General features: G+C 38.4%; 1 pseudogene; it reads left to right on the forward strand.

Annotated features, from left to right (window-relative positions):
* Window positions 1-5214: 5214 nt before the first annotated feature.
* LOC108586933 lies at window positions 5215-6847 on the forward strand (annotated as a pseudogene).
* Window positions 6848-8044: the final 1197 nt, after the last annotated feature.

The raw sequence follows: 8044 nt of genomic DNA on the forward strand, positions 1-8044 counted from the left end.
AAGAATAAAAATTAACCTGGAGCGCAGAAGAACTGATGCAGAAAAACAACCTGAAAGCCATGGAGAGAAGTATAGGAAAATTCCAAAGATTTCCCTGAATATGTATAACTGCAATTCCCTACCAAACCTAGAGCATGATTCATGATTTAGAAATAATTTGGGCTTGTTTTTTCCTCATTGTGAAAGTAATAATTCCCCTGTGTGAAAACTGTGAAAAATAATTTAAGGAGTAACTATTACCCATTATTTAAATCCCCAAAGATAACTTCCATGAAAATTGTGCTGTATATCCTTCCAGACATAGATACATATTCATGTTTTATGTAATTGAGAACATATTAAATATACAATTTTTATGTCCTACATTTGTTTTTCCATTACCATTAAAAACTCTCTTAATACATCATCTTATGGATGTAATATTGCATTAAATAGCTCAATGTTAAATATTTTTGTTCTTTCCAATGATTCACAATGATTTTTTAAAAACCACTGGGAATTTATGATCACCAAATCTGGAAGCAACTAAGATGTCCTTCAATAAGTGAGTGGATAAACTATGGTACATCTATAGAATGTAACACTACCCAGCAATGAAAGGAATCAGATATCAAGTTCATTGCAAAGACATGAATGAATCTTAAATTCATAATGTATATTTGCTAATAGGTTGGGGAAAAGGTTCTGACCTAAATAACTAGAAATGACATAAATGCCTTGTAAGACTGAAGGCAAAAGAAAATACACATAAGCATTCTACTCTCACTGATAAAATTGTCTCCAGGGGGTTATGAATTGACAATTCTAAAACCATTATATATATGTAGGGGATCGGTCAGGGTGGTGAGAGAAATTATAAGGATAAAGTTATAGGAAATAGACACAAACTTTCTTGGAAGGCCAGGAGGTTTGCATGGCTTCAGCAAAAGATTTGGCTGAAGGCAGCCTAATTCTGTTTACCTTGAGTTGATATCAGAAGAGCAAATAACAAGGGAATGTGGGGGAGTTTATCTAAATAGCTTGTTTACTCATGTGGTCCTAAGAACAACCCTTGATCATCTGTGGGCCCATGACTGCTCTCTACTCAGGAGGTTGGCAATCTTAATTACCCTCTCGTGGTGTTTACTCGAGACCTTTGTCATTTAATATGTACTAAATAAATGCAAATATTGCGGACTCAGGCAGCAGAGCCCCTTAGCCACACCGATAGGCAAAATATCTGTGTCAGTGTACATCTTTCATCCATCGCTGGGTCAGGGTCTGCAGATCGGACCTGGCATATATATATTGGAATTGAAGAAATTAAATAAATACATAGTGAATGATGAGAATCAGGTTTCTCACTGTTAAAGTATAAGGTTACAAATAAACCAGAGGTAGAAACTAAATGATCCATGTAACAACAGATTAAAGACATCAGCATGAACTCAAATTTAGCTTAATATAGATATGGATGCTTACATATTTATTATTTATAGCTATGTATATGATCAGGGGTTAGTATATACACATATATTTCCTTGCTCCGTCAACTGAAAGAACCTAGAAACACTGACATTTTGTAGCAACAAGCCCACTTAGTGCCTGAATCTTTGTTTCTAATACTATTCTTCAATAAAAGGACAAGGGCTCCTTGGATGAATTGCTGAATCTGGGACTGGGGCAAGAAATACACAAGATGACCCTGTAGCATATAGTCATACCACAAAGTAAGAAAGAGCTTTAAAAAATACAACGATAAGACATGTCAAAATGACACAGACATCAACTAAAAGAGCTTTCAGCAGTCAAAGTTGAAACAATTTAACTAACAAAATAAAGTAATATTGGATTTTTAGCTCAAAACATAAAATAACTATCTATGCATCTATACCCTTATAAATAAATGTTAAATAAACTTGTTAATAGGAGAAAAATAGATATGTCTTCCATAAGGAAATATACCAAGTAATTTATGTAAATATTCTGCCCTTACATTTGACAATTAATTTTCTTATTCTTAAATGGGAACTACTTTCAGTGACTTTCTTCCAAAGAGTACACTGGGAGAAGGGGAAAGAAAACAGTAACTTGACAGTAGAGAAACATGATAAACACTACCTTAACCAGGTGACCAAGGTCAAACTCAACAGTGATACCATGTTAACAGTAAGCACCCTTGAAAAGATGTGATGATGATGGCACTTTATCTCTGTGGTCTTCTTTCCAAAACCCACAAGTTCCATCTAATCACATTTTTAAAAATCAGAAAAATTTCAATAAAGGGACATGCCATAAAATATGTGAGCAGTAGGCCAGGCGCGATGGCTCATGCCTGTAATCCCAGCACTTTGGGAGGCCGATGCATGTGGATCACGAGGTCAAGAGATCGAGACCTTCCTGTCTAACACAGTGAAACCCTGTGTCTACTAAAAACGCAAAAAATTAGCTGGGTGTGGTGGTGGGCACCTGTAGTCCCAGCTACCCAGGAGGCTGAGGCAGGAGAATGGCGTGAACCTGGGAGGCAGAGCTTACAGTGAGCCGAGATCATGCCACTGCACTCCAGCCTGGGCAACAGAGTGAGACTCCATCTCACCAAAAAAAAAAAAAAAAATGTGAGCAATACTCCCCAAAACTGTCAAGGTCATCAAAAACAAGAGAAGTTTGAAAAACTCACAGCTTAGAAGAATCTAAAAAGACATGATGACTATATGTAATGATAACCTAGATAGGATCCTGGAGCAATAAAAGGTCATTAGATTATAACTAAGGAAATCTGAATACAGTGTGCATTTTAGTTAGTATCAATATTGGTTCATTCATCGGGACAAACGGATCTTACCAATATTCATATTAGGGGAAAATGGATGTAGTACGTATGGACACTTTCTATACTATCTTTGTAATTTTTCTGTAAGTCTAAAACTATTCTAAAGTAAAACGTTATGTTTTAAATAATTAAGAATAATATTTTGGCCCCAAAGAGTTGTTCATAGTTCTGATTATTTTCTGAGAACTGGAATTACTGATTAGAAGTAAATTAATATTTTAAGGGGCCCTATTGCCAATTACTTACCATTACTTTTGCACTAATTTAATATGTCAGTGACAACATTTGAGAGAGTCTGTCCCTCTGTAAGAGCCCTGATTAAAAGTGACTTAGATGTTGAATCTTCCTCACAGAAGCCAACTAGCCAAAAACGGATAGTTTTATTCAACCTGAAGTGAAATAAGTCAGTATAACCTAGAAGATAAGTGCTCAGGGTTGAATGATGCTGCATGAATTTGTATATGGCTCCACTATTTTCTTACTGTGACTTTGGGCAGGTTATGTAGCTGCCTTAATCCTCAGTCGTTCCTACCTGTAAGATGACAATAACCAAATAACTCTACTATATGGTTTTGAGGACAATTAAATAAGGTAATGCATATCACCTAATTAGTACCATGGCTGGCACAAAGTACTTGCTCTCAGTTATTGTTATTGGTTTTTCCTTGTTCACTCATTTATTCAACAAATATTTATTGAAGAACCACTATGTGTTAAGCACTCTGGAAGGTCCTGGAGAGACAGTGGTCAACAAGACACAATCCTTGCCTCTAAGGAGCTAACAGTCTTGCAGTAAAGTCCCAGACATGCACAAGAAATCACAATCTCATGTGATGAGCATGTAAATAGACATCCTGATTCCAGGAAGCAATGGAAGCATATGGCACGATCATGATCAAGAAAGCCTCCTCAGGGAAGTGGACAGATGAGCCAAAATCTAAAGGATTTTGTAGGATTTAACCCAGTGGTGTTCTGAATCCAGCACACATCCACTCTCTAGGACCCATTGTGCAGATTTCTTCCCAATTTTGTGTCCAAAGACATCACGTGGGTAGCTTTATCAAAGTCATGGTGAGAATGTTTGCACCATGAAAACCATCAAATGCCGCAAATCTGGGATCCTCTTCTTCTCCTCTCCCAAAGGCAGTTGTTAAATGTTTACTAGCAAAACACTGCATTAACCAATCAAATTCTGAAGGACGAATGTGGAGGGAAGCAAGGAGCATGGTGGATTTGAGAAACTGAGAGATGTTTTTCTGAGCTAGAGCAGGAAGGGATTATAAGGATAAAGAACAAGTGGGAACCAAATCATGTAGCCCTTTGTAAACCAAACTAAGATATTTAGAATTTTTTTCTGAGGGCAATGGGGAGCCACTGAAAGGTGTAGAGCAAGGGATCAGAGGTGGTTTGCACGTTAGAAAGATTCCCTCTGGATTTGAAGAGCATAGTATAATTGAGAATAGACAGGGTGTGCTTAAGATTTTATGGATATATAGATGACTTGGATTTGATAATTATCTTTGTCTCCACAGGGTGGTATAATTAAAGTGCCATTATCAGTTAATATATCAAAATGTTTGTATTTTTTTGTGTTTCCTACCTGGATTCTTTTAAAGTTACTTTCTTAACAAACTGTCACAAAACAGTAGACTAAGACTTAACACTTTTGACAGTTTTATTACATTTCTAACAGTTCCTAGAAAATTTTCTTCTTCCCAATCCTACATTTATTAAGAGAGCAAGACCTAAGACTGTGAAATAAATGAAAAGGTTGCTGAAGGGAACAAGGTAAAAGATAACAGTGTGAACATGAGTAGTAGTTGTTGTGGTTGTGGCAAATGGCTTTGAAAAATATTTAGGAGGTAATTCATGATGATGGCATGAATGAGGAGAGTGAGAGGCAAGGAAAAGTGAAGAAAAATGCTCAGATATCTGGCTGGGCAGTGGTTACTTACACCACAAAATAGGAACCAATAGAGAAATAGTAATTTAGGGTCAGAATAATATAGTCCAGAAAACAGGGGGTATGGTGGTGAAAGGGGGTAAAAGAATGTGTTTGTTCAATTATTGAGTTTAAAATGTCTTTGCAAGTTCTAAGAGAAATTGTACAGAACTCAGTTGTGTATGTGAATATGGAGCTCAAGGAAAGAGGAAAGAAAAAGCACCTTTAAAAACAAGGCATGACCAGGTACAGTGGCTCATGCCTGTAATCCCAGAACTTTGGGAGGTTGAGGCAACAGAATCACTTGAGGCCAGAAGTCCAAGACCAGCCCAGGAAACATAGCAAGACCCAATCTCTACAAAAAAAGAAAAAAAATTAATAACCAAATGTAGTATTGTGTACCTGTAGTTCCAGTTATTCAGGAGGTGGAGGTAAGGAGGATTGCTTGAGCCCGGGAGTTGGAGGCTGCAGTGAGCTCTGATTGCGCCACTGCTCTCCAGCCTGGGTGACAGAGTGAGACCCTGTCTCTAAGAAAAGGCATGAAAAGTCTTCTTCCAGCATCTGGACACAAAGAAAGAGAATGAAGCCTTTTGGAGCCAAAAGACGCAAGCACGTCTTCAAAGAAGAAGAGCAAGTCGGCAGTGTCAAATACCATAGAGAGGTCAAAAAAGAGTTAAGATATTCTGTCCTTGCTGCTTCAACATGAGAATGAAGACCATTCTCAGGAATCAGACTAAACATTCCAGAAAATGTCAATATCACTCTGAAGGGACTCACAGTTACGAAGGGCCCCAGAGGAACTCTGCAGAGAGACTTCATTCGTATTAATGTAGAACTCGGGTTACTTGGAAAGAAAACACAGGCTTCAAGTTGACACAGTGGAGAAATAGACAAGAATTTGCTCTGGTTCAGACTATTAATAGTCATGTACAGAACAGGATCCAGAACATTACACTAGGCTTCCATTACAAGATGAAGTCTATGTATGCTCACTTCCTTCTCAGCATCGTCATTCAGAAGAATGGGTCTCTTGTTGACATCAGAAATTTCTTAAGTGAAAAATGCATCCACAGGGTTCAGATGAGGTCAAGTGTGGCTTGTTCCATCAGTATCTCAAGCCCAGAAAGAAGAGTTCATTTTTGAAGGTAATGACAGTAAACTTGTACCAAATTCAGCTTCTTTGATTTAGCAAGTTACAGTAGTCAAAAACAAGGATACCAGAAAATTGTTGGATGGTATCTATGTCTCTGAGAAAGGAACAGTTCTGCCATCTGATGAATAAAGTGTCAGAGTTATCCAGCTATGAAACAAGAAGATGCTGGATGATTCCTAAGACCTATTTGTGATATTTTAAACATGCAATAAAAGCCCTCTATTGACAGAAAAAAAATGGAAGGAAGGGATGGAGGAAAGGAGAAAGGGAGGAAGGAAGGAAGAAAGGAAGGAAGGAAGGAAGGAAGGAAGGAAGGAAGGAAGGAAGGAAGGAAAGAAAGAAAGAAGGACTAGATTTAGTAGTAAGGCTCTCTCCTTAGCAGCCACCTACAGAGCCATTTCTGAAGAATGGCTGGGGAAAAGGTCAGATTGTAGAAGAGTTAAAAATAGCAAAGACAGACTATTTTTAGCTTTGGCTTATGTTTTCTGCCTAGCAAGGTCAAACCATGTAACAAAGATATGACCTAGCCCAGTACTTCTGAGACTCTTCCACCAAAATATTGCTTATACCAAAATGGGGTGTGAATCTATGCATGTCTAGGGGTATAGGATCCTACAACTACAAAATTTCTCTAGCTTTATCCTAGTAATTCTTCTAAATTTGTATTTGTTATAGTATGAAAATAGTAGTTTTCAGCCCCAAAAAAATATTTTGGAAAAAAAACATACTCCCAGGAAAATGTAAGATATTTAAACGGTGGCCTCAGGGAGTTCTGCAGGGTACATATAAACACTAGTTTGAGAAACAAGGACTCACTCCAAGTTTTGTGTAGGAAAATGTATCTTTATTTCGATTACTTCACAGAGATTGTGTCACAGTTTACCCCAGGCGTGGTGGTTCACACCTGTAATCCCAGCACTTCAGGAGGCCAAGGCGGGCGGATCACGAGGTCAAGAGATCAAGACCATCCTGGCCAACACAGTGAAACCCCATCTCTACTAAAAATCCAAAAAAAATTTAGCTGGGCATGGTGGCACGTGCCTGTAGTCCCAGCTACTCGGGAGGCTGAGGCAGTCCCAGCTACTCGGGAGGCTGAGGCAGGAGAATGTCTTGAACTCGGGAGGTGGAGGTTGCAGTGAATGGAGATCACGCCACTGCACTCCAGCCTGGTGACAGAGCAACACTCCATCTCAAAAAAAATAAATAACAAGAAGGAAGGAAGGAAGGAAGGAAGGAAGGAAGGAAGGAAGGAAGGAAGGAAGGAAGGAAGGAAGGAAGGAGACACAAAGAAGGGGAAGTTGTCCAAGAAGGCAAGAAGGCAATGTTGACCTGGAGAACAGATGCTGGACCAAAGTAGAACTCAGGTTCTACTCCTGGATCACCGTAAAATGATAGTACAAGTTTGGGCAATCACTTAAAGGCTGTGAGCCTCAGTTTCTACTTCTGTGAAATAAAGGAGCTGATGTGCACGCTTACTAAATTCCTTTCCCATCATAACTTTCTTCTCTGTTTGCCAATGTTAACATTAAATGGGCTGAAAGGAAAGGAACAGAGAAGTTAAAACCTTTTCAGAGCCAGTGCTAAATGCAACTATGTTCAAGAATTTTGAACTATGTTCAAAGAGTAACCATTTTCCTACAAGGCTGCAGTTCCAACACTGCTTTATTTAGCTATAAATTTTCATAAAAATGGGTCTCAATCCAGATGTTACTGCCTGGCCAAAAATATGAATCAAAACAAAGAGAATTGGATAGTCTGTTTTGGCTTTTTTACATATATAACATTTCTCAAATGCGCAACAGCCAACATGCTATTATTCAGTTTGCAAATGTTTATTAAATACCTACTATTCAATTACATATAGTTCACCTTATGGGAAATACAGAAATAAATGAAACTAAATCTCTATACTCAAAAGATTTCACTCAAAGAAGAAACAGAGGTATACATCTCGAAGAAAAGGCAGAATAAAATAAATGTCATGGATGGAGATAAAAACCACATGCTCGGCCGGGCGCGGTGGCTCAAGCCTGTAATCCCAGCACTTTGGGAGGCCGAGACGGGTGGATCACGAGGTCAGGAGATCGAGACCATCCTGGCTAACACGGTGAAACCCCGTCTCTACTAAAAAAAATACAAA

This window comes from Papio anubis, chromosome 7 (assembly GCF_008728515.1).
Source record: "Papio anubis isolate 15944 chromosome 7, Panubis1.0, whole genome shotgun sequence".
Classification (NCBI taxonomy): domain Eukaryota; kingdom Metazoa; phylum Chordata; class Mammalia; order Primates; family Cercopithecidae; genus Papio; species Papio anubis.